Source organism: Oncorhynchus mykiss, chromosome 3, assembly GCF_013265735.2.
Source record: "Oncorhynchus mykiss isolate Arlee chromosome 3, USDA_OmykA_1.1, whole genome shotgun sequence".
Classification (NCBI taxonomy): domain Eukaryota; kingdom Metazoa; phylum Chordata; class Actinopteri; order Salmoniformes; family Salmonidae; genus Oncorhynchus; species Oncorhynchus mykiss.
The window spans coordinates 58620265-58646968 of NC_048567.1; positions in this window are offsets into that span (position 1 = coordinate 58620265).

Genomic DNA, 26704 nt, shown 5'->3' on the forward strand with positions numbered 1-26704 from the left:
TCTTCCACACCAATCTCGGCAAACCATTTCTGTATGGACCTCGCTTTGTGCACGGGGACATTGTCATGCTGAAACAGGAAAGGGCCTTCCCCAAAACGTTTGTGACATGGTAAGGTTGGACCCAGGTGCAGAGAAGAGACAAGACAAGGAATCAGTGGTTAAGAATAGACATAAATACTTTACTGATAAACAGTAGCTGCAGCATCACAGTACACTGGAAAAAACAACAAACACTAAGTCTCAAACTCACTCAGGAAACAAACGCACACGGCAAACAATTCAAACTTCTGCAAAGGAAACCAGAAAACGCACATCCTTTAACATGGAATCAAAATGAGTAATAGGACACACCTGAGTGTCACTAATGTCTCAAGGGCGGTCTCTCTCGCCCTCTGGTGGCAGGTTGAACCATGACAGTACCCCCTTCTAGGAGAGGCTACAGCCACGGAGCCAGGGCGACCACCACGTAGTTGGTTGAAGTCCCGAACAAGTCCCGGATCCAGGATGTCCTTGGCAGGCACCCACGCCCGCTCCTCGGGACCATAGCCCTCCCAGTCCACCAGGTACTGCAGGGTGCCTCGGACCTGACGAGCCTCCAACAGATGCCGGACAGTGTAGGCTAGGCGGCCATCCACAAGTCGAGGGGGCAGAGGGGCAGGTGTGGGGGGAGAAGGGACTGGTCCTTACCATCTTGAGATTGGAGACATGGAAGGATGGACAGACCCTCATAAACCTGGGAAGCTGGAGACGATAGGTGACCGGGTTGATGCGACTCAGGATCTTGAATGGTCCTATGTAGCGTGGCGCAAGCTTCTACGAGACCACCTTTAAGGGAAGACCACGGGTGGAGAGCCACACCCATTGACCCGGTCGGAGGAGCCAAAGAGGCCTTCGGTGGCGGTTTGCCTGGTGTTGGTGTCGGGCAGAGGAGATGAGCAAGGACGATCGTACTCTGATCCAGGTGCGGTGACATCGTTGCATGAACGCCTCGGCTGATGGCACCCCCGCTTCGGCCTCTTGTACAGGAAACAGGGGGGGGGGGGGGGCTGACACTCAAACGGCAACAGTCCAGTGGATGAGTTCGGCAGTGTGTTATGAGCATATTCCTCCCAGACGAGGTACTTGCTTCAGTTGCTAGCCTTTTTGAGGAGCGGCTAGTAGAGATGAAACAGCGGTTACTGGTTTGCCCATAAGACTCTGGTTGGAACACAAAGGAGAGACTCACTGATGTCCCCAACAGGGAGCAGAAGGGCTTAAAATACCATGTGATGAACTGGGGCCCATGATCTGAGACAATATCCTGGGGAAACCTGTGTAGTCAAAAGGCATGGGTAATCATGATATCAGCGGTCTCCTTCGCCAAGGACAACTTGGGTAAGGCAATGAAATGGGCTGCCTTGGAGAACAGATCAATGGCTACCAGGATAGTGGTAAGTCCTTGGGATGGAGGTAACCTTATGATAAAGTCTACGGACATGTGGGACCCGGGGCGGCTGGGGATGGGCAGAGGTTGGAGCAACCCAACCGGTCGCTGTCGTGAGGACTTTGGGCACAGGTGGAACAGGCCGCAACAAAGGATCTCACAATCTCAATCATGTTGGGCCACCAGAATTTCAGTGGGACCCCTGCCAGGGTCAGGCTCTCGGGTCTGGGCTTGTCGTACCTTGGTCTCAATACTCCATATAACAGTGGCCACAATGCGGGAGCTGGGGATGATGGGCTCGGAGTCCCTCTCCTCGTTAGAGACATATTCAACATATCCTTGCGTATTTGTAATTCTCTGGCGAAGTCTTGATTAATGAGATTTTCTGTGGCACCGGAGTCCACGAAGGCTTGAATCTGGTGCTGACGGTTGTCCCAGTGTAGGGTTGCGGGTAGTGACAGACGGTGACAGAGTAGCCGTGGGGTAACTGCACAGTTCATCAGGGTCTCCCCTTGTCCTGGCAAGCCCTGGCGTTTCCCGTCAGCTCTGGGCATGTAGCTCAGAGATGGCCGAGACCTCCGCAATAGAGGTAGCAGCCTTCGTGCATTCACCTGACACGCTCCTGTGGACTCAGATGTGTGCGTCCCAGCTGCATGGGCTCCTCAATGCTGGGTTCCGGGGGCTTGGGGTGCTCAGGAAACCCGGATACTGGGGTGGTGTCACAAACGCACTGTCTCACGCATTCTCTGAGGCAGTTGTCGATCCTGATTGCCAGCATTATCGGGGACTCGAGGTCGGGGGGATTGTCATGCTGAAACAAGGAAAGGGCCTTCCCCAAACTGTTTGTGACATGGTGAGGTTGGACCCAGGTGCAGAGAAGAGACCAGACAAGGAATCAGTGGTTAAGGATAGACATAAATACTTTACTGATAAACATTACCCGCAGAGTCACAGTACACTGGAAAAAAGAACAAACACTGTGTCTCGAAAACACACTCAGGAAACAAGCACACATGGTAAACAATTCAAGCTTCTGCAAAATAAACCAGAAAACACATCTCTTTTAACAGGTGTCATTAATGTCTCTAGGACGGTCTCTTCTGCCCTCTGGTGACAGGTTGAACCACGACAATGTTGCCACAAAGTTGAAAGCACAGAATCGTCTGGAATGGCCTTGTATGCTGTAGCGCTAAGATTTCCCTTCACTGGAACTAAGGGGCCTAGCCCAAACCATGAAAAACAGCCACAGACCATTATTCCTCCTCCACCAAACTTTACAGTTGGCACTGGCTTTAGGTCAGGTAGGCAGTTTGGAACTTGATAATGAGTGTTGCAACAGAGGTGTTGGTGTAAAAATACTTTAAGGTGGTGTAAAAATACTTTAAGGTGGTGTAAAAATACTTTAAGGAATACTTAAGTCGTTTTTTGGGGTATCTGTACTTTACTTGACTATTTATATTTTTGACAACTTTTACTTTTACTCCACGACATCCCCAAAGAAAATAATGTACTTTTTTCTCCATACATCCCTGACACCCAAAAATACTTGTTACATGTTGAATGCTTAACAGGACAGGAAAATGATCCAGTTCACACACTTATCAAGAGAACATGCCTGGTCATCCTTACTGCCTCTGATCTGGCGGACTCACTAAACACAAATGTGTCATTTGTCAATGTCTGAGTGTTGGAGTGTTGGAGTGTGCCCCTGACTATCCATTTGCCTAATAAGGATTTTGAAATGATTTATACTTTTTCTTTTAATACTTAAATATATTTTAGAAATTACATTTACTCTTGATACTTAAGTATATTTAAATTACTTTTAGACTTGTATTGAAGAAGTATTTTACTGGGTGACGTTCACTTTTAATTGAGTCATTTTCTATTGAAGTATCTTTACTTTAACTCAAGTATTGTAATTGGGTACTTTTTCCACCACTGTGGCCTACCACTTGGTGGCTGAGCCGTTTTTGCTCCTAAATGTTTCTACTTCATTAATAACAGCCTTTACAGTTGACCAGGGCAGCTCTAGCAGGGCAGATATTTGACTAAATAACTTGTTGGAAAGGTGGCATCCTATGACACTGCTACGTTGATAGCCACTGAGCTCTTCAGTAAGGTCATTCTACTGCCAATGTTTGTCTATGGAGATTGCATGGATGTGTGCTCGATTTATACACCTGTCAGCAACGAGTGTGGATTAAATAACCAAATCCACTAATTTGAAGGGGTGTCAACATACTTCGTATATATAGTGTACTCCTGAAGTTGGTGCTATAAAGAGTTTGTAACTATGACTATAACTATTGTAAAATAGTGTAATGTGTAAATTGGCAAAGCATGAATGTTATTCATTGTATTTTTTATTTGAATTTTTTTGGCATTGTTTCACTCCCTGGTTTAATTTTTAAAGTCCCATTCATACAGGAGTAGCTTTCATTATGTGGTAAAAATCACTCCTATAGATGTAATAGGGAGGAGGGATGATAGCATACCTCCCTCCTCATCCTATCAATCAGCCAGACAACACTAGAGATTACAACTGACAAACATCCAACTGATGCAACACAGGAAAGGTCAACGAAAGGCCATAATGTGAAGAATGATGGTTAAATAGTACAAAGCCACCTGCTGTGCCACCACCTTCCAGTTAAAGACCTTCTGGACTGTGTTCAACTCAAGTGGAGGCCTCCATCTGAATGAGAGTCAACCTGGCTCTTCCTCCTGCCTCTCTCTCCCTGCAACCTGACATGACTCATCACAACAGCATGGCAGACAGTGAATAAGCAATTGATATGGTTAGCAGGAGGTCTGAGCTCAAGCTGAAATGGTGCATTAAAATGACACAGTCCATTGCCCCCTCTCTCAATATCTCCCTCCCCATACACACAGACACTCTTGATACACACAAGTACACATGCACACGTATACACACCTCTTACTTTCTTCTACCCTTGTGGGGACATTCAAAATCATATTTTCCATAACCCCTAACCTTAAATCTAACCCTAACCCTCACCCTTACCAAAACCCTAACCTTAACCCGTAACCCTAACACAAACCCTCAACCTAAACCTAACTCCTAACCTAACCACTAACCCCTTACCCTAACCATAGTTGTAACCCTAACCCTAAATGTAACCCGAAACCTAACCCCGAAGCTTCATATAGCCTTTGACCTCATGAGGACGTGAGAAATGTCCCTACGAGGGAGAATTTTCCTTGCTTTACTATCCTTGTGGGGACCTTTGGGGATTTTAGGTGCCCACAAGGATTGAAGAACCAACCAACCCACCCATCCCTACACACGCACGCACACATACACACACGCACACACAGAGAGAGAGAGACCCCATGAGATGGTATGATTAATGTTCACAATCAAGAGACACTTTGCTCATGCAGTGTTATATATAATTATGCGGAGATAGAGAACACAAAATCACATCATACAATTTGCACAACTCATGACTCATGTTTTGTCATTGTTGAGGTAATGAGTTGACGTCAAAATGCAGAACAGGAAAATGTAGCTATTGAAAGCAATTGGAGGTGCTTTTACAGTTGAGACATTAACAGTAAGCTTGGAAGTAAAAACTGTTGTTGATTCAGAGAGAATAAAGATAAAAGTACTTTGAGAGAAAACTATTGAGGTTGCAATACCAATTATTGATAGGCCTATAACCATAACCCTAATACAAGCACAAAGAAACTGAGCTAATAATCATAGAAATAGAATGACCCGTGATATGTCTCATTTGAGTTTCAAATGTAAACATTGTGAGCTCAATTACGCTGTTCTGAGACATTTCATGATCCTGTTACATTATAATCAATCATAAATCATAATACTCAATCTCAAGAGTTTAGATATCCATCTGTCCATTTTCCAGCATGTCAAAACCCTACATCAACCCATTTCCAAAACGTCTTGGGCCATTTCCCAGAGAGATGTAAGATATGTACCAAAAGGCACCCTATTCCATATAGGGAATAAGGTGCCATTTAGGACTCAGCTAGTGGTGAAAATGAATCTGTCATCCCTCACTAGTCTGTCTGAGATACAGCACATCTGACAGTCTGGGCTTTAGTTTCATTGCTGTTCAGATTCATTCCTCCAGGCAGGCAGCAGCTCCTCTTCCTGCTCATCTAAATTAGGAATTAGGGAGGCCAGTCATCCAGTCGCAGAGAGACACCCATAAACCTAAACCTAAGATATCTAAGAAAAAGAGAATTTGGAAACTCCTATTCTATTTCTATGCCTGTTATGTTTGGTTGCAATCTAGATATTGGCTACTGTAACTATGTGTACTTACACAGTAATTAAGTAATGAGATATGTATTTTTACATGTAAGTGGATGAACAAGAACTTTGAAATTCATTCAAAATGTCATTTAACTGTAGCAAGCAGTGCATGCAATATAAGTGTTTGTGTTTAACCTCCTGAGCACATTGTTTCTCGTTCTTGGTGAGAAATTATGTTTTTTGGATTAGGCTTGTGCATGGAAAACAATCTATTGCTTTGTATTCTATAACAAAAGTAGAGCTTTGGTTCGTTCAGTACAATAATACCCATTTAGTGACCCATATTAGAGCTTATACAGAGGCATTCATCTTAAGAAATATTGCATTAATGTGCTTGGAATGACCTTGCATTGCACGTTCCATCGTTAGACAAAATGCAGTGTATTCATCAAACATTTATAACGCATGATGTAACCCAATGGAAGAACAACAGAGGAAAGAAAGTATAGCCCCTCCCTACCTTCAGGCTCTGCTCAAACCATACAGCCCAACCTGAGTATTCCATTCAACCACCTCTGGTCTCTTGGCCCTCCCACCCCTGAATCTAGGACAGCAGAGTTTCTGCCCATCTTCCGAAAACATCTGAAGCCCTACCTCTTCAAAGCAAAGAGTATCTTAAATACACCCCCCCCCCCTCCCAAAGAAAGGCTTTCATAAACTAACACTCGCACTTGACTCTTTTCCCTCTTACTAGCTCTGACTTTGCTGATAGCTACTTTATTGAGTGAAAATGTACTTACTATGACTGTGATATGTGGTTGTCCTTCCACCTAGCTATCTTAAGATGAATGCACTAACTGTAAGTCGCTCAGGATAAGAGCGTCTGCTAAATTACTCAAATGTAAATGCCTTGCAATTCAGCTTCCGGTTGCACAAATATAATTATGACAGGATTGTCAATGTTGGAGCTGAGGGGACAAGAAAGGGTGGAATCAGTGACATGCTTCTAATAATTCCAGCACATACTGTACAATCATACCAATACTACATTCATGGTATATGAGTCCAAAAAAACAAGCCACATGCATCAAAACGTACCAGTCTCACTGGAAATAATCTGCCCACTATGGTGGGATCTCAAGTCCTGTTCTCCCCACAGCTTCACAGTAGTGAGAGTCAGTGAGGCTGAAGAGAGTGGGCTGAAGAACAGGACAAGAGAAAGCGTGAAAATTCAATCTGCACGGTCAAATTGATGGTGTTCCCTGGACGGCATGGCGAGGAGCAGATGGCATTACAATACGAGGACAGCACTATTAACAGATTTCTCCATTGTGGCTCCATGTCAGGAGAGTTGCACTGGGTAATGCGGAGGAGACTGTGGCTACATCCCAAATGGTACCCTATTCCCTACATAGTGGGCACCTACAAGCCCTGGCCAAAAGTAGTGCACTATATGGAATAGGGTGCCATTTGGGCAGGGTGTTAGAGCCAAAAGTGTCAGATGGCCATCCACCCTACCATTCATGTGAATAGAGCACTGGGCCTGTGCCTTGCAGGAGGGACAGCATACTGAACCATTGGCACCAAGCAGCATCACTGGCAATAGAGGAGTTAGATGGCTTTCATTGTCCTTTGATTATAGCACTAATAACATTATTTTGAAACCTCATACCATATTGATATACACATCCTTACAAAAAGGGACAATCCCTACATTAATGGTGCTCAATCTGCTATACACATACAGACATAAGACACCATATGTGACCATTTCAGGAAATTAGGCATATGTCGAGAGTCACTACTTCACAGAGCCTTTTGAACATAAATGTTTTTTTTTATCAAAATGTTTTTTGTTGTTGTTGCAGAAATGCCTTCTCGAACATATGAACTTTCATGTGCCTTAATAACAAACTTGTATGCCATCTGTAAATATGAATAAAATGATTAATTTCCAGCCTAGTTGGTTTCAGCCACAGAAAAAGCCAGGAACCTTCCCGCTACCCATGATTGGCTGAGATGATGACATGCTTGAGAGATGAGTTTGGATTGGTCTGCCAATATAGCACACTTCTGTCTATATGAGATGGTCAGTTTGTGTAGGTAATCATTGTTTTATGTATCGCGTAGTAAAACTTAACAAAAGACTCAACTATGCAATTATCCATTTCAATAGAACGTCACTGCAACAACTGTTTCAGAGCACTCTCGTCAGGCAGCTCAATGAGACACTGAAATGATTTAGGTAATAAGAGGAATACAAGGAAAAAGCCTTTACAAGACAATATTAATGCTACTCAGCATCCACTAAGTAGCTATGTGTGTGATTGATAGGGGAGAAAGGCAAAGGCATAGTTAAGTGCTGCATGCATATTTTAAGATCCCCATCTAATTTCACGTAATTACTGTGATTAAGAATTTAAGGACACAAAGTTCACAGTAGTCAGTCCAATACCGAATTGATAACTGTTTTTTCAGCAGTAAAAATTTGTAAGATCTTCAAACCACATTATGCTTATGGGTTTTGAAGTGAACCCTTGGAACATTATGTAGTTGGGAGAAAGGTAATGGGTACATTGGAGGAAGGGAGAGAATCATTTCAAATGGATATTAATTGCACCAACTCCTAAAAGCAGTGTGGAGAGAGCACATCTCAGATATTCATCACACAGCCCAGTCATAGAAATCTGCAACTTGCACCAGGAGGACTATCAGGGGTGAACACTAACTTCCACTTAAGTCAAATTATCACTTAGTCTCCTGGTGACATCATTGCATGACTAAGTGAAAATATTTTTGCCCCTAAATCTACTCAATGCTGTCCCTCAATATTTAATGGGCCTGAATTATTATTATTATTTTCTAATTATTATTATCTTACTACTATTATATTACTGATTTGTAACTCACAGGCCACAATAGGCATTGGAGGATTCTGTCATTCTGAGAACCGGTGCATATAGGTAACAGGGATCTGAAACAACATTATATATTGTGGCAGATGTCTGCATGGAAACCTTATGGTACCTTTCTGAGATAGAGTTTTCTACCACCAATTAATCACAGCTAAGTGTTTAGCACTGAGGGTGTTGAGGGTGATGCTCCATCACTTAAAACCAACATCCTCCTGCTAACTTCACACTAAACAACCTCTGTAATGCCAGCACATTTTTAATATGTCTTCTTGGTCCTTTGGGTTATATACAGTGCCTTCAGAAAGTATTCACACCCCTTGACTTTTTCCACATTTTGTTGTGTTACAGCCTGAATTTAAAATGGATTCAATTTAGATCATGTGTCACTGGCCTACACAGAAAACCCCATAATGTCAAAGTGGAAGCATGATTCTTATAATTTTTTTCTAATTAATAAAAAATGAAAACCTGAAATGTCTTGAGTCGATAAGTATTCAAAAACTTTATTATGGCAAGCCTAATTAAGTTCAGGAGTAAAAATGTACTTAACAAGTCACATAATAAGTTAAATGGACACACTCTGTGTGCAATAGTAGTGTTTATCCCACACATACAATTATCTGTAAGGTTCCTCAGTCGAGCAGTGAATTTCAAACACAGATTCAACCATTAAGACCAGGGAGGGTTTCCAATGCCTCGAAAAGAATGCACCTATTGTTTGATGGGTAAAAAAAAAAAAGAAGCAAATATTGAACATCCCTTTGAGCATGGTGAAGTTATTAATTACACTTTGGATGGTGTGTCAATACACCCAGTCACTACAAAGACACAGGCATCCTTCCTAACCCAGAGAGGAAGGAAACCACTCAGGGATTTCAACATGAGGACAATGGTGACTTTAAAACAGCAGGTAGGATGTGATAGGAGAAAACTGAGTAGGGTATGGAACAACAACATTGTAGTTACTCCACAATACTAACCTAGATGACAGAGTGAAAAGAAGGAAGCCTGTACAGAATACAAATATTCCAAAACATTAATTCTGCTGGCAATAAGGCATTAAAGTAAAATTAGAAAAAAATATGGATAAAATTATTACTTTATGTCCTTAATGCAAGACGTTATGTTTGGGGCAAATCCAACAACACATCACTGAGTAACACTCTTCATATTTTCAAGCATGGCGGTGGATGCATCATGTTGTGTGTATGCTTGTAATTGTTAAGGACTAGGGAGTTGTTTTAGGATAAAAATAAATAGAGTAGACCGAAACACAGGCCAAATCCTAGACGAAAACTTGGTTCAGTCTGCTTTCCAACAGACACTGGGAGACAAATCAGCAGGGCAATAACCTAAAACGCAAGGCCAAATATACACTGGAGTTGCTTACCAAGACAACATTACATGTTCCTGAGTGGCCTAGTTAGATTCTACTTAAAATTGCCTTGAAAATCTATGGCAAGACTTGAAAATTACTGTCGAGCAATGATCAACAACCAACTTGACTGAGCTTTAAGATTTCTTAAAAATAATAATATGTAAATATTGTACAAGCCAGGTATTCAACAAAATGTTGAATAATTCAAGGGACATGACTACTTTCTGAAGGAACTGTATGTGACAGAATTAAGTGAATGAGTAATGATATTTTAGAACCACACTGTGTACGAGATGGGAGTTTCTATATGTCTTGTCAGAACAAAGTGAATTCATATATAGTGTGCACACACAGATCAGCTAGTTACGATACACAACGTCCTCACATGTACAGATGAAACCAAAAAGGGGACACAACATGGCTGTTCCACTTTATTCCCTGAGCTGAATACTATCAGTAGGCCTGCCATGCAGTCGCTGTTATTTCCCTCTGACAGACACGTGTCAAAAGGTCATTCATTTATATACTGTAGGTGGGATTAGGAGGCTGGATCCCAACATAACAGTTTCTCTGGGAAGAAATCCCTAAGGAAAAATATAATTCCCCAGATCATTCTTGGCCGGCAGGAATCTCCCACTTTGATAAGCTATCATGAGCTGGTTCTGCTCTCCATCAGTGTCTATATGTGTTCGCCCGACTCCCTCACTCCTCCACTCCTCATTCTGCGCTTCATTGAGGAGCGGCAGCATCAATACTGTTTCCTCTCCTCCCTCCTAAAGTCTGAGAAAAGGTGAGTTCTTACAAGAAATCAATAGGGAATTCCAACTCAAATTGAAAATTTTAAACAACTCTGAACTCATCCAAAGAATTTCAAGCCAGTGATGTTCTTTCATTTTGCTGCTCTGTGTGTCATGTCAATTCAATATTTACTAATGTCCCTATTTCTTGCAATAGCATCCAATCATATAAGAGGTTTTTGACTTATTCTGGGTAATATTCAGTGTTTACAGAATATACTTCCAGAGGGGAAGTACTGGTTCCGAAATGGCCTTGATATCCAATACCTTGAAGACAGAAAGCTAATATAGCAGAGAAAGATAAATGTGTTTACTCCTGAGCAAAATAAGACCAGGGTAATCAAATACTTTAGAGATTAGGAGGGCTAGATTGTTGTCTTCTTGAACAATGGGCATATTGTATCCATTTGGTATGCCTGGGTTTCTCTCAGGAATGTGTGGTGATGTGATGTGTTATATGAAAACAATTAGGCGCCTGAACTGCTGCTGCTGCTGACATCATCATAGAACACAAATGGATAATGGGAGTGCGGCTCCAGAAATAACTACATGTGTAATAAATTAGGTCTAGTGGAAAGCAAGCAGATGGATAATGATATGACTTCTGAGTGCTAGAGAATGTTTTCACTCATCAAGAAAAAATGGTTCCTTATTAGAAAAGACAAGACACACTGTATGTCCTAAACAGGGAAGTCTGCACTACAATTTCCCCCGGGGCCTCCATTGGGAAAGACATCACTCAGAAATACACTGCTACAAGGAGGAAGATTCAGAACTTTGATAATCGCAACACACACACACACAGGGTGGGGCATAAATACATATTTGATGAGGACTAAAAAAGTATTAGTTAGATCGTTTAAAAAAAAAGCCAACCTCAACAACAACGGAAAATAAATATTCTTTCAGATTCCATACCTGAACATAGTCACACCAAGATGATTTCTGGGAGAATGAGACACTGACTGCCTCTTGACTCTAATCATTATGAATTCAGTTTCAAGCTCACGGGAGGTGCAGCATAATTTCAGTAGGCAGATATGAGAAATTGTGAAAGCTGGAGGAGTAATTATCCTGGCTTTGCTTTCGGACTGTCTGATCTTGGCCGTCAATATCCACAGTAAAAGGATGGAGGTCACAGTCGCACTCATAAATGGTCAGAGCACTGAAGGTCCCTGGGATCCACATGCTCCAAGTGTCTCTATGGACAAAATAGGGCAAAATAGTTTGAAATTCGATATTTGAAGGATAAACATATTGATGCAGCCTCAGAGTCTCGACATAGGTCCAGGTGGAACAACCTATCTACCATCCGAGAAGATACTGAAGTCATGTAGTTACTGAAGGGATGTACAGATGTAGGATCTTAATTTGAGCCAATTTGCTACAGCAGAAAAATAATCCTGCAGCAACAGGATATGTCAATTGTTTGTGTGGGTTATGATTAATCAACATTTTTGTAAGGGTTGATGCATTTTTCGTTAGGGCAAATCAAGTCTGAAATTTTGCTGTGCAGGAAATTTCTCAGCAACAAAATAATGATCATATTAAGATCCTACATTTGTAGGGATGGAGTTTAAAAGGGGCAATCTGGGATTGATACATCCAGTTTTGGACTTGTGAATTAATGATATATAGCCATTGATTCTTGAAGAATATAATGTATAAATGCCTCATGAGCTTAGAACTGTATTCCATGGATACCAAATCTTGTTTTCTCAGTTGATGGTTCAACAACTAATGTAATGTAAGGTATATTCATGTAACAATCACTATTAAATAAACAAAAGCAACATTATGTTGAACAAAAAAAAATTAACCCAGGGAAAAATCAGTTAACATACTAATAGGCAAATTCTCATTATCTGATCCGCAGCAATATTATAGCGTATGTGTTCTGTTACTGGTGGTGGTCATACTTTATACTGTAGAAATAACTTCACATAGATAGAGTCCATGATGAACTAGCACTGTGGCCTTTACAGCCTGAGCCTGAAGCAATAATGGCTAGTGAACAGAAGATCCACTTTAATTCAATATCGCCCTCTGTGATAAGAGGTCAAGCTTATATTTTATAGGGATACACACAAACACACACATACAGTGACACACACACACACACCAGGTCTATATTTTGCTGCCTGTCCATCAAGCAGCAGAACTATAAAGTGTTATTATTGCAGCAGGCCATCTTCTGATTAAACTGATAAAGGATCCTTGTAATCACAGTAAATGTCCATCAATATTTTGTTTAGTGCTCAATTGCGATTCACTGATTCACTGCCCATTCTTAGGAACATACTGTTCTCTGAAAGAGGATAACTGGTGGAAGACCCTGGGTGTCACACCCTGACCTTAGAGAGCTTTTTTTTGTCTCTATTTGGTTTGGTCAGGGTGTGATTTGGGTGGGCATTCTATGTTCTTTATTTCTTTGTTTCTGTCCGAGTGCGGTTCCCAATCAGAGGCAGCTGTCTATCGTTGTCTCTGATTGGGGATCATACTTAGGCAGCCCTTTTCCCTGTGTGGGATCTTGTTCTTTGTTTGTGTGCAGGTAGTTTGCACAACGAAGCTGTTCGGTCGTTGTATTCTTTATTGTTTTGTCTTTTCTAAAGTTTCACTTCGTTAATAAATGATGTGGAACTCAAAGAACGCTGCGCCTTGGTCTCATCCTTTCGACGGCCGTTACACTGGGATAGTTTTTCTAGTGCTGTATTGTCTCGTAAGCCACCGCAAATTTCCCAACATTATTACTTCATATCAAATACATGTAAACAAAAACTGGAAGAACCTGGAATAATCTTGTATTTATTGTTGTCAGACTTGTTAGCCTTTACCTTCAGAAAGTGTCTTCAGAAAGTATTCCACCATTTGTTGTGTTATGGATTTAATCATTTTTTTCTTCACCCATCTCACACATTACCCCATAATGACAAAGCAAAATATAATTTGTAACAATTTTGCAAGTTAATTGAAAATGAAATACAGAAATATCCAACTTACATAAGTATTCACACTCCTGAGTCAATACATGTTATAATCACCTTTGGCAGCGATGTGGATGTGGGTAAGTCTCTAACATCTTTGCACACCTGGATTGTACAATATTTGCACATTATTCTTTAAAAAATTCTTCAAGCTCTGTCAAGTTGATTGTTGATCATCGCTAGACAGCCATTTTCAAGTCTTGCCATAAATTATCAAGCCGATTTAAGTCAAAACTGTAACTAGGCCACTCAGGAACATTCAATGTCATCTTGGGAAGCAACTCCAGTGTATATTTCTGTTTTAGGTTATTGTCCTACTGAAAGGTGAATTTGTCTCCCAGTGTCTGTTGGAAAGCAGACTGAACCAAGTTTTCCTCTAGGATTTTGCCTGTGCTTAGCTCTATTCTGTTTCTTTTTATCACAAAAATGTCCCTAGTCTTTGCCAATGACAAGCATACCGATAACATGATACATCCACCACCATGCTTGAAAATGTAAAGTGTTGTACTCAGTGATGTGTTGTGTTTTTGTTTGCCACATTTTTTGCAGTTTTACTTTTGCGCCTCATTGCAAACATGTATGTTTTGTTTTATTTTTATTCTGTACAGGCTTCCTTCTTTTCACTCTGCCATTTAGGTTAGTATTGTGAAGTAACTACAATGTTGTTGATCCATTGTAACGATATGCGCTGAGAGTCGAGAAGCACGTTCAGGGAGTGAGCGTTTTAATAAATAAACGGAACATAATGCAAAACAAGAAACACTAACAGCACACAGACATGAAGCTGAAACAATAACGCCTGCGGAAGGAACCAAAGGAAGTGACATATATTGGGAAGTTAATCAGGGAAGTGATGGAGTCCAGGTGAGTCTGATGACAGGTGTGCGCCATAACGAGCAGCCTGGTGACCTAGAGGCCGGAGAGAGAGCACACATGATAGTACCCCCTCCCCTACGCGCAGGACACAAACCAAAATGATGATCCCGGGAATCAGGAGCGGGCCGATTACCTCTGCTGAGGCACGGGCAACCTGTCAGTCCAGCTGAGGCGCGGGAGCAGGGTGATCAAGAGCGCCGGAGAGAGCATACATGACAGTACCCCCTCCCCGGGGCGTTCGGGCTCCAGCCACAGGACGCCAACCAAAGGGATGATCCTGGGGATCAGGAGCGGACTGGTCAGCTCTGCTGATGCGCAGGAACCTGACAGTCCAGCTGAGGCAGGGGAGCCTGGCATTCCGGCTGAGGCATGAGAGCCTGACGAGCCAGTGGAAGCAGGGGAGCCTGGCAATCTGGATGAGGCATGAGAGCTTGACGAATCGGCGGAGGCAGGGGAGCTTGATGATCTGTCTGAGGCATAAGAGCCTGTCGTGGCTCTCGGACCCGACATCATTCCCACCAAAACAAAAAAACAAAAAACACTCCCTGATGCTTCCCTTGGGTGAGGCGTCATTCTGTAACAATGTGCGCTGAGAGTCGGGAAGCAGGTTCAGGGAGTGAGTAAAATAAACGGAACATAATGCAAAACAAGAAACACTAACAGCACACAGACATGAAACTGAAACAGAAACAATGACGCCTAGGGAAGGAACCAAAGGGAGTGACATATATAGGGAAGGTAATCAGGGAAGTGATGGAGTCCAGGTGAGTATGATGACGTGCAGGTGCGCACACCTGATGTTGACAGGTGTGCACCATAACAAGCAGCCTGGTGACCTAGAGGCCGGAGAGCGAGCACATGTGACATCCATGCTTAGTTTTCTCCTATCACAGCCATTAAACTCTGTAACTGTTTTAAAGTAGCCTTTGGCCTCATGCTGAAATCCCTGAGCGGTTTGCTTTCTCTCCGTCAACTGAGTTAGAAAGGAGCCTGTATCTTTGTAGCGACTGGGTGTATTGATACCAGAGGTGGGACCAAGTCATTGTTTTACAAGTCACAAGTAACTCTCAAGTCTTAGCACTGAAGTCCCAAGTCTCAAGTCAAGACCGACAAGTCTCAAATCAAGTCTCAAGTCCTAAACTTTGAGTTTCGAGTCCTAAACAAGTCATAATGTGCTCTTCACCAACTGTAATACCATTTCATAGTACAGTATATTACATTTACGCAAATCATGAATGCTTTTACAAATATAAATATTTATTACTTTCCAAATAAACTTAATATTTCTATGGAAAAACATGGGTAGCCATGAGAAAGACCCGCCACCCCATAGCGATCGACTATCGAGGATTGCTTTGGGTTGCAATCGGGCGATGTAGGCTTGTACACAATTGCCCGACCAACCAACACACACACACACACACACACACACACACACACACACACACACACACACACACACACACACCCTCTCTCTGTGTGGTTACAGTATGCTAACGTATATTAATGGTTTTAGGAACAGCACTAACATCAGGCAGTTGCAAAGGTGTCATCAAGGCAAAGGGGTGGCTACTTTGAAGAATCGCAAATATAAAATATATTTTGATTTGTTTAACATTTTATTGGTTACTAGATGATTCCATATGTGTTATTTCATAGTTTGATGTCTTTACTATCATTCTACAATGAATAAAATACTAAAAATAAAGGAAAAAACTGTAATGAGTAGGTGTGTCCAAACCTTTGACTGGTACTGTATATACAGTGCCTTGCAAAAGTATTCATCCCTCTTGAAGTTTTTCCTATTTTGTTGCATTACAACCTGTAATTTAAATTGATTTTGGGGGGGGATTTCATGTAATGGACATACACAAAATTGTCCAAATTGGTGAAGTGAAAAAAATAAAAAATAAAAACTGAAAGGTTGTGCGTGCATATGTATTCAGTCACTTTGCTATGAAACCCCTAAATAAGATCTGGTTCAACCAATTAACTTCAGAAGTCACATAATTAGTTAAATAAAGTCCACCTGTGTGCAATCTAAGTGTCACATGATCTCAGTATATATACACCTGTTCTGAAAGGCCCCAGAGTCTGCAAGACCAGTAAGCAAGGGGCACCACCAAGCAAGCGACACCATGAAGACCAAGGAGCTCTCCAAACAGGTCAGGGACAAGGTTGTGGAGAAGTACAGATCAGGGTTGGGTTATAAAACATATCTGAAGCTTTGAAATCCCACAGAGCACCATTGAATCCATTATTAAAACATGGAATGAATATGGCACCACAACAAACCTGCCAAGAGAGGGCCGCCCACCAAAACTCACAGACCAGGCAAGGAGGGCATTAATCAGAGTTGGCAACAAAGAGACCAACAATAACCCTGAAGGAGCTGCAAAGCTCCACAGCAGCGATTGGAGTATCTGTTCATGGGACCACTTTAAGCCATACACTCCCCAAAGCTGGGCTTTACGGAAGAGTGGCCATAAAAAAAGCCATTACTCAAAGAAAAAATTAAGCAAACACGTTTGGTGTTCGCCAAAAGGCATGTGGGAGACACCCCAAACATATGGAAGAAGGTACTCTGGTTAGATGAGACTAAAATTGAGCTTTTTGGCTATCAAGGAAAAAGCTATGTCTGGTGCAAACCCAACACCTCTCATCACCCCGAGAACCCCATCCCCACAGTGAAGCATGGTGGTGGCAGCATCATGCTGTGGGGATGTATTACCAGCAGGAACCCATCCAACTTGAAGGAGCTGGAACAGTTTTGCCTTGAAGAATGGATACAATTCCAGTGGCTAGATGTGCCAAGCTTATAGATCCATACCCCAAGAGACTTGCAGCTGTAATTGCTGCAAATGGTGGCTCTACAACTTATTTGGGGGGGGGGGGGGGGGGTGAATAGTTATGCACACTCAAGTTTTTAGATTTTTTTGTCTTATTTCTTATTTTTCATCTAAAAAGTGGTAGGCATGTTGTGTAAATCAAATGATACATCCCTCAAAAAAATATATTTTAATTCAAGGTTATAAGGCAACAAAATAGGAAAAATGCCAAGGGGGTGAATACTTTCGCAAGCCACTGTCTGTACTTTAGGTCTTGTGTGGCTCAGTTGGTAGCACATAATGCTTGCAAGGCTAGCATTGTAGGTTCAATTCCCATGGGGGAATGAAAATGTATGCACTCACTCTATAATGTATGCTCTCACTACTTTAAGTATCTCTGGCTAAAATTGTCTGCTAAATGACTGAAATGTATATATATTGGCATAACCTACTGCAGTTACGTTTTTTCTCATATAAAATAACACAACAAATTTATTCTGTGATAAAATAACATTTGAATGATGTACAGTGGGGTCTGACATTTTTGACACCCTTGATAAAGATGAGAAAAAGGAAATTGAAATACTGAGCTATATTGTATGCTCCAAAAAAATGGGAAATTATGTTGTTTTATACTAGTACAAATTGCAGAAAGAAATACATTTTGTTTAATCAGTAATACAAAAAATCTCAAAGGTGGGGGTCAAAATTATTGACACCACTGTTTCGCAATGCCATTCAGTGCTTCACTTTGCGAGCATAACAGCACTGAGCCTTTTTCTAAATGTTTTATGAGTTGGAGAACACATTGGAAAGGATCTTAGACCATTTATCCATACAGAATCCTTCCAGATCCTTGATATCTTTTGTCTGCGCTTATGGACTGCCCTCTTCAATTCAAACCACAGGCTTTCAATGGGTTTCAAGTCCTGAGACTGTGATGGCCATTGCACAATGTTAATTTTGTGGCCAGTTAACTTTGCGTTTTTTTTTTTACCTAGCAGGGTCTTGTAGATGACATGGAGCCAGTGGGTTTGGCGATGAGTATGAAGCGAGGGCCAGCTAACGAGAGCGTACAGGTCGAAGTGGTGGGTAGTATATGGGACCTTGGTGACAAAACAGATGGCACTGTGATAGACTGCATCCAATTTATTGAGTAAAGTATTGGAGGCTATTTTGTAAATGACATCACCGAAGTCGAGGATCGGTAGGATGGTCAGTTTTAGGAGGGTATGTTTGGCAGCATGAGTGAAGGATGCTTTGTTGCGAAATAGGAAGCCAATTCTGGATTTAACTTTGGATTGGAGATGTTTGATGTGAGTCAAGAAGGAGAGTTTACAGTATAACCAGACACCTAGGTATTTGTAGTTGTTCACATATTCTAAGTCAGAACCGTCCAGAGTAGTGATGCTGGACGGGTGGGCATGTGCAGGCAGCGATCGGTTGAAGAGCATGCATTTAGTTTTACTTGTATTTAAGAGCAGTTGGAGGCGACGGAAGGAGAGTTGTATGGCATTGAAGCTTGTCTGGAGTGTTGTTAACACAGTGTCCAAAGAAGGGCCAGATGTATACAGAATGGTGCCTTCTGCATAGAGGTGGATCAGAGACTCACCAGCAGCAAGAGCGAAATGAGAATAGATGAGCAGAAAATAACCTTCCACTGGTCCTAGGGCCCTTGTCAAAGCAGAGAAGTTGAGCCTCGCGCTTCTACGCTCTTAGTTGTTGTGGAAATTGGCCCACTGAAATCTACACTCAGCGATATGACGTAAACAGCATAGTGGGTACATTTCCACAAAAACTAAGAGAGTTGAAGCGCTAGGCTCAACTTTTCCACTGCTTTGGACCTATAGCTACTGTACCACGCTCTAACAGCTTGAACCAAAACCTGTACGCATGCACAGATACTGTGTGTGAGTGTGTGAGAGTGAAGTCTTGCATCTCGCTCATCTCAATATCTGCAGTGCTGTAAGTGGCAACATCATTTAGCTGAGTCTACCTTTAAGGTCAACGGCATCATGAACTTTACCAAGAACACTTAGCCAAAAACGTGGTTGCCTATGCCAGGAGGATGAAACTTGGCTGCAAGTGGATCTTCCAGCAGTACACAAACCCCAAATACACTTCAAAATCTACAAAGAAATTAAGTTCCAAAATTCTACATCAACCAATTTTTTTCACATTTTCGTTTTTTTACACCAGAAATGATTGCTTATGTATATTGTCATGTGTGTGTAAAATATTAGTGTTCTCAAATGTTTTATTCACAGATTTTGTGTATTAAAATGTTTGTTTTTTGCTAAATGCTATACACTGAGTGTACAAAACAATAAGAACACCTTCCTAATATTGTTTTGCCCTTTTTGCCTCAATTCGTCAGAGCATGGACTCTACAAGGTGTCGTAAGTGTTCCACAGGGACGCTAGCCCATGTTGACTACAATGCTTCCCACAGTTGTGTCAAGTTAGCTGGATGTCCTTTGGGTGGTGGAACATTCTTGAAAAACCCTGCAAAGTTGCAGTTCTTGACTCAAATTGGTGCATCTGGCACCCACTACCACCTGTTCAAAGACACTTATATTTTGTCTTGACCATTCACCCTCTGAATGTGCCACAGGTAGCCTAACGGTTAAGATCGTTGTGCCAGTAACCGAAAGGTTGCTGGTTGGAATCCCTGTGTCACGCCTTGACCATAGAGAGCTTTTATTCTCTATGTTGGTTAGGTCGGAGTGTGATTTAAGGGTGGGTTATCTTGGTGAATTATATTTATATGTTGGCCTAGTATGGTTCCCAATCAGATGCAGCTGTTTATCATTGTCTCTGATTGGGGATCATATTTAGGTAGCCATTTTCCCATTGTGCTTTGTGGGATCTTGTCTATGTATAGTTAGTTGCCTGTGAGTATTATATTAGCTTCACGGTTCGTTTGCTCGTTTTGTTGTTTTCTTCTTTAAAGTTTTCTATTCCAAAAATAAAGGATGGAAACATACCACGCTGCATCGTGGTCCACTCCTTATAACGATAGTGACACCCTGGTTGAAAAAAATCGGTCAATGTGCCCTTGAACAAGGCACCGAACCGTAAATGCTCCTGTAAGTCGCTCTGGATAATAGCGTCTGCTAAATGACTAAAATGTAAATTAGTTTGGCACATACACAATCCATATCTCAAGGCTTAAAGATCCTTCTTTAACCTACCTCCTCCCTTTCATCTACACTGATTAAAGTGGATTTAGCAAGTCATATCAGTAAGGGATCATAGCTTCACCTGGTCAGTCTATGTCATGGAAAGAGCAAGTGTTCTTAACGTTTTGTACATCCATTGTTTAGCTGGAATGGAGTGTTTGTATACTGTATTTTACTGTGATATTTCGTTGTCTTAGCTAGCTATCTTAAGTAAGTGTAAGTGTATAAAATGCGAAATGACTCAAATGTTTAACATACAGATCTCATATTACTGTATTGATTAATTCTTTACAAAACATTTTGTAATAGCAGTACTATATATTTCTCTGAGAGTGAGGTGGATTTATAGATAGTTTTAAAACACACCAATCACTTTCATAATATCTTGAAACAATTCAATCTAATTTACCAACATTTCTGAAAATGGATATAGCGTTTTGGAAAGAAACTCTTCAAATGGTTAATTGGCCACAAAATCTAACTTTTGCCTTGGCAATCTCAGTCTCCAGACTTGAAACCCAATCAAAACCTGTGGTTTGAAATGAAGATCCTTGATATCCTTCGTCTGCACTTATGGACTATAAGTGCAGACGAAGGATATCAAGGATCTGGAAAGATTATCTATGGCAGAATGGTTAAGATCCCTTCCAATGTGTTCTCCAACTCATAAAACATTTGAGAAAAATGCTCAGTGTCGTTATCCTTGCAAGGTGAGGTATTAAAAGATACTGAAAACAGGGGTGTTCATAATTTTGAGCCCTACCTTTTTGAGAAAAAATATTATCATTTGTCAAACAAAATCTGTTTCTCTGAGCAATTGAATTAGATATAAAATATATCAATAAAAAATGAGCATACAATATAGCTCAGTATTTGAATGATTTATGTTTTTTTATTTCTCATCTTTATCAAGGGTGTTAATAATTTCAGACCCCACTGTATGTGTTATTCAATGTCTATATATTCTCACGGTATTATTACCAATCCCCTGCTCTGTTCTGGATCTGGGATCTGAGGGTTCATTACAGGTGCACAGTCAGAGGTATGGAGAATGAAAGGCTGGATCAGCTCATCAAAGTCATGCACACATTTCAATTAAGCAAACACTGCAGACAAACATCTGTGAAGGAAAGGAAGGTGTTTCTCTGAGAGCAGGCACCTTCAATTAATGTGACGCGCAATAAAAATAAGAGAGTGCTCTGTCATTGTAATCTAGCCAGATAAAACCAGTCTCATATAAAATAAGAAAAATTCAATTTTCTCTACAGGAGGAAATGATCGTTGTCTATGATTAAGACAGAAAAAGGACAGCGAGGGTGAAGGTTCTTCGAAAAAAATCTAACAGCAATAAAATGAAAAACCTAGTCCTGAATCTTGTCTCTCTGCAGCAGTGATATTTTTAATTAAAAAGTTCCAAAGGTAAACATTGCCAGATCTTTTGGGAAAGTGGCAGTAACACAGTAAGATGCTATGTTGAAACTGAGCTATAATACTTTTACATTCCATTTCAGCATATACAGTATGAATAGAATGAGCACAAGTCTGAACATTGCTGTACGGTCAACAGACTACAGGAGTTGTGGCTGAGGCCAAAGTTCATCTCCTGGATGCTGCCTCCACTTCACAAACTGCAGGCTAAACAGGTGTAGGAGCGTGGTCCAGAATGGGATATAATATAAAAAAGAAAACATCCGTAACACATACAGTCAAAAGTTTGGACACACCTATTCATTCAAGGGTTTTTCTATATTTTTACTATTTTCTACATTGTAGAATGATTGTGAAGACATCAAGACTATGAAGTATGGCGTAGCAGTCAGACGTCTTGTTGTGTCGTGTCCCTTGTATATATTCGTTTTTTTTAACATATTTTTCTTCGCATATCTTTTAAAACATTTTTCTAAACCTCAACATCTAAATACTCTCCTGTAACCCGCCTCACCCAATGTAGCGCGGATCTGCTTTTTTTTCTAAAGTATTTATATTTACTTCGGATCCGGAACCCCTCAACTGAAGCTAGCCAGCTAACTACCAGCTATCAGTCAGCAAACCATTGCTAGCGGTCATCAGCTAACCTTTAGCTCGGAAAGCTCTCGCCAGTTCGAACAACGCGACTCTAACCAAAGCGTAACGGACCTATTATTTTTATCCCCGGATTCCCACCGCAAACGGAACTTTTTCATCTGGATCTTCACAACTAGCTAACTAACTAACCGCAACCCCGGATGACTACTCCTGGCTAGCGTTTCCATCCACTTAGCTTGAAGCTAGCCCGGCCAGAGCTCCTGTGCTACCACCGAAGCATACTCCTGGGCTACAATATCCGGACCCACGACTGGTATATCGATGTCACCGCATGAAGAGTCATAAACAGACGCATGAAGAGGCACAAACCCCCATCGCGACGTCCCCAAAAGGCTAACTTTCTAGCCCTTGCTATCTGCTTGCTTGCTAATTCGGCCTGCTAACTGCTAGCTTGTTTAGCCCCGGTCTGCTAACTGCTAGCTTGTTTAGCCATGGCCTGCTAACTGTCTGAATCGCCCCATCCACTCACTGGACCCATATTTACTTTCAATCTCTTTTCGATTTTTAATTCGATTATACCTTCCGGTAACCTGCCTCACCCAATGTGATACGGAATCGCTATTATTTAAAAAATGTTGAACACATTCAAGAACCTCCAGAAGCCAACCAGCTAACTAGCTACAAGCTATTTAGTCATTGTTAGCCACTGCTAGCGGCTTTTACCTTCTGCACAGCCAGCCATTTTTTTTTTGCCTGGATAATACTCGCCAGTCTAGCTTCCCTGTCCCATCCACCACTGCCCCCTGGACACTGTGATCACTTGGCTACATAGCTGATGCGTGCTGGACTGTCCATTAATCACGGTACTCCATTCTGTTTGTTTATGTTTTATATGTCGGCCCCAGCCGCGCTCAGGCTCTGTGTGTAGTTAATCAGACCCTCTCTGCCTAGTCAACGCCATTTTACCTGCTGTTGTTGTGCTAGCTGATTAGCTGTTGTTGTCTCACCTACTGGTTTAGCTAGCTCTCCCAATCAACACCTGTGATTACTGTATGCCTCGCTGTATGTCTCTCTCAAATGTCAATATGCCTTGTATACTGTTGTTCAGGTTAGTTATCTTTGTTTTAGTTTACAATGGAGCCCCTAGTTCCACTCTTCATACCCCTGATACCTCCTTTGTCCCACCTCCCACACATGTGGTGACCTCACCCATTACACCAGCATGTCCAGAGATACAACCTCTCTTATCATCACCCAGTGCCTGGGCTTACCTCCGCTGTACCCGCACCCCACCATACCCCTGTCTGCACATTATGCCCTGAATATATTCTACCATGCCCAGAAATCTGCTCCTTTTATTCTTTGTCCCCAACGCTCTAGGCGACCAGTTTTGATAGCCTTTAGCCGCACCCTCATACTACTCCTCCTCTGTTCCTTCAGGCAGAAATTTGCATCCTGTAGCTCTAACTCCAAAAAGTTTGGGGACACTGTGAAGTCCATGGAGAACAAGAGCACCTCCTCCCAGCTGCCCACTGCACTGAGGCTAGGTAACACGGTCACCACCGATAAATCAATGATTATCGAAAACTTCAACAAGCATTTCTCAACGGCTGGCCATGCCTTCCTCCTGGCTACTCCAACCGCGGCCAACAGCCCCCCCCCCCCCCCCCCGTGTTCTGAAAGAACTGCAAAACCTGGACCCGTACAAATCAGCTGGGCTTGACAATCTGGACCCTCTATTTCTGAAACTATCCGCCGCCATTGTCGCAACCCCTATTACCAGCCTGTTCAACCTCTCTTTCATATCGTCTGAGATCCCAAGGATTGGAAAGCTGCCGCAGTCATCCCCCTCTTCAAAGGGGGAGACGCCCTGGACCCAAACTGTTACAGACCTATATCCATCCTGCCCTGCCTATCTAAGGTCTTCGAAAGCCAAGTCAACAAACAGGTCACTGACCATCTCGAATCCCACCGTACCTTCTCCGCTGTGCAATCTGGTTTCCGAGCCGGTCACGGGTGCACCTCAGCCACGCTCAAGGTACTAAACATAACTGCCATTGATAAAAGACAGTACTGTGCAGCCGTCTTCATCGACCTTGCCAAGGCTTTCGACTCTGTCAATCACCATATTCTTATCGGCTGACTCAGTAGCCTCGGTTTTTCTGTTGACTGCCTTGCCTGGTTCACCGACTACTTTGCAGACAGAGTTCAGTGTGCCAAATCGGAGGGCATGCTGTCCGGTCCTCTGGCAGTCTCTATGGGGGTGCCACAGGGTTCAATTCTCGGGCCGACTCTTTTCTCTGTATATATCAATGATGTTGCTCTTGCTGCGGGCGATTCCCTGATCCACCTCTACGCAGACGACACCATTCTGTATACTTCCGGCCCATCCTTGGACACTGTGCTATCTAACCTCCAAACAATGCCATACAACACTCCTTCCGTGGCCTCCAACTGCTCTTAAACGCTAGTAAAACCAAATGCATGCTTTTCAACCGTTCGCTGCCTGCACGCGCACGCCCGACTAGCATCACCACCCTGGATGGTTCCGACCTAGAATATGTGGACATCTATAAGTACCTAGGTGTCTGGCTAGACTGTAAACTCTCCTTCCAGACTCATATCAAACATCTCCAATCTAAAATCAAATCTAGAGTCGGCTTTCTATTCCGCAACAAAGCCTCCTTCACTCACACCGCCAAACTTACCCTAGTAAAACTGACTATCCTACCGATCCTCGACTTCGGCGATGTCATCTACAAAATAGCTTCCAACACTCTACTCAGCAAACCGGAAGCAGTTTATCACTGTGCCATCAGTTTTGTTACTAAAGCACCTTATACCACCCACCACTGCGAACTGTATGCTCTAGTCGGCTGGCCCTCGCTACATATTCGTCGCCAGACCCACTGGCTCCAGGTCATCTACAAGTCCATGCTAGGTAAAGCTCCGCCTTATCTCAGTTCACTGGTCACGATGGCAACACCCATCCGTAGCACGCGCTCCAGCAGGTGTAGCTCACTGATCATCCCTAAAGCCAACACCTCATTTGGCCGCCTTTCGTTCCAGTTCTCTGCTGCCTGTGACTGGAACGAATTGCAAAAATCGCTGAAGTTGGAGACTTATCTCGCTCACCAACTTCAAACATCTGCTATCTGAGCAGCTAACCGATCACTGCAGCTGTACATAGTTTATCGGTAAATAGCCCACCCAATTTTACCTACCTCATCCCCATACTGTTTTTATTTATTTACTTTTCTGCTCTTTTGCACACCAATATCTCTACCTGTACATGACCATCTGATCATTTATCACTCCAGTGTTAATCTGCAAAATTGTAACTATTCGCCTACCTCCTCATGCCTTTTGCACACAATGTATATAGACTCTCTTTTTTTCTACTGTGTTATTGACTTGTTAATTGTTTACTCCATGTGTAACTCTGTTGTCTGTTCACACTGCTATGCTTTATCTTGGCCAGGTCGCAGTTGCAAATTAGAACTTGTTCTCAACTAGCCTACCTGGTTAAATAAAGGTGAAATAAAAAATAAAAAAACAAAAAAAAACAAAAAAGTGTTAAACAAATTTTTTTTTTTTATATTTTGAGATTCTTCAAAGTAGCCACCCTTTGAATGCTTCACAGAGTTCAAGTAAATGACACATCTCAACATCAACTGTTCAGGCCTTCATGGTCAAATTGCTGCAAAGAGACCACTACTAAAGGATACCAATAAGAAGAAGAGACTTGCTTGGGCCAAGAAACACGAGCAACAGACATTAGACTGGTGGAAATCTTTGGTCTGATGAGTCCAAATTGGAGGATTTAGCTTCCAACCACTGAATCTTTGTGAGATCAGAGTAGGTGAACAGATGATCTCTGCATGTGTGATTCCCACGTAAAGCATGGAGGAGGAGGTGTGATGGTTGCTTTGCTGGTGACACTGTTAGTGATTTATTTAGAATTCATGGCACACTTAACCAGCATGGCTACCACAGCATTCTGCAGCGATACACCATCCCATCTGGTTTGCACTTAGTGATACTAGCA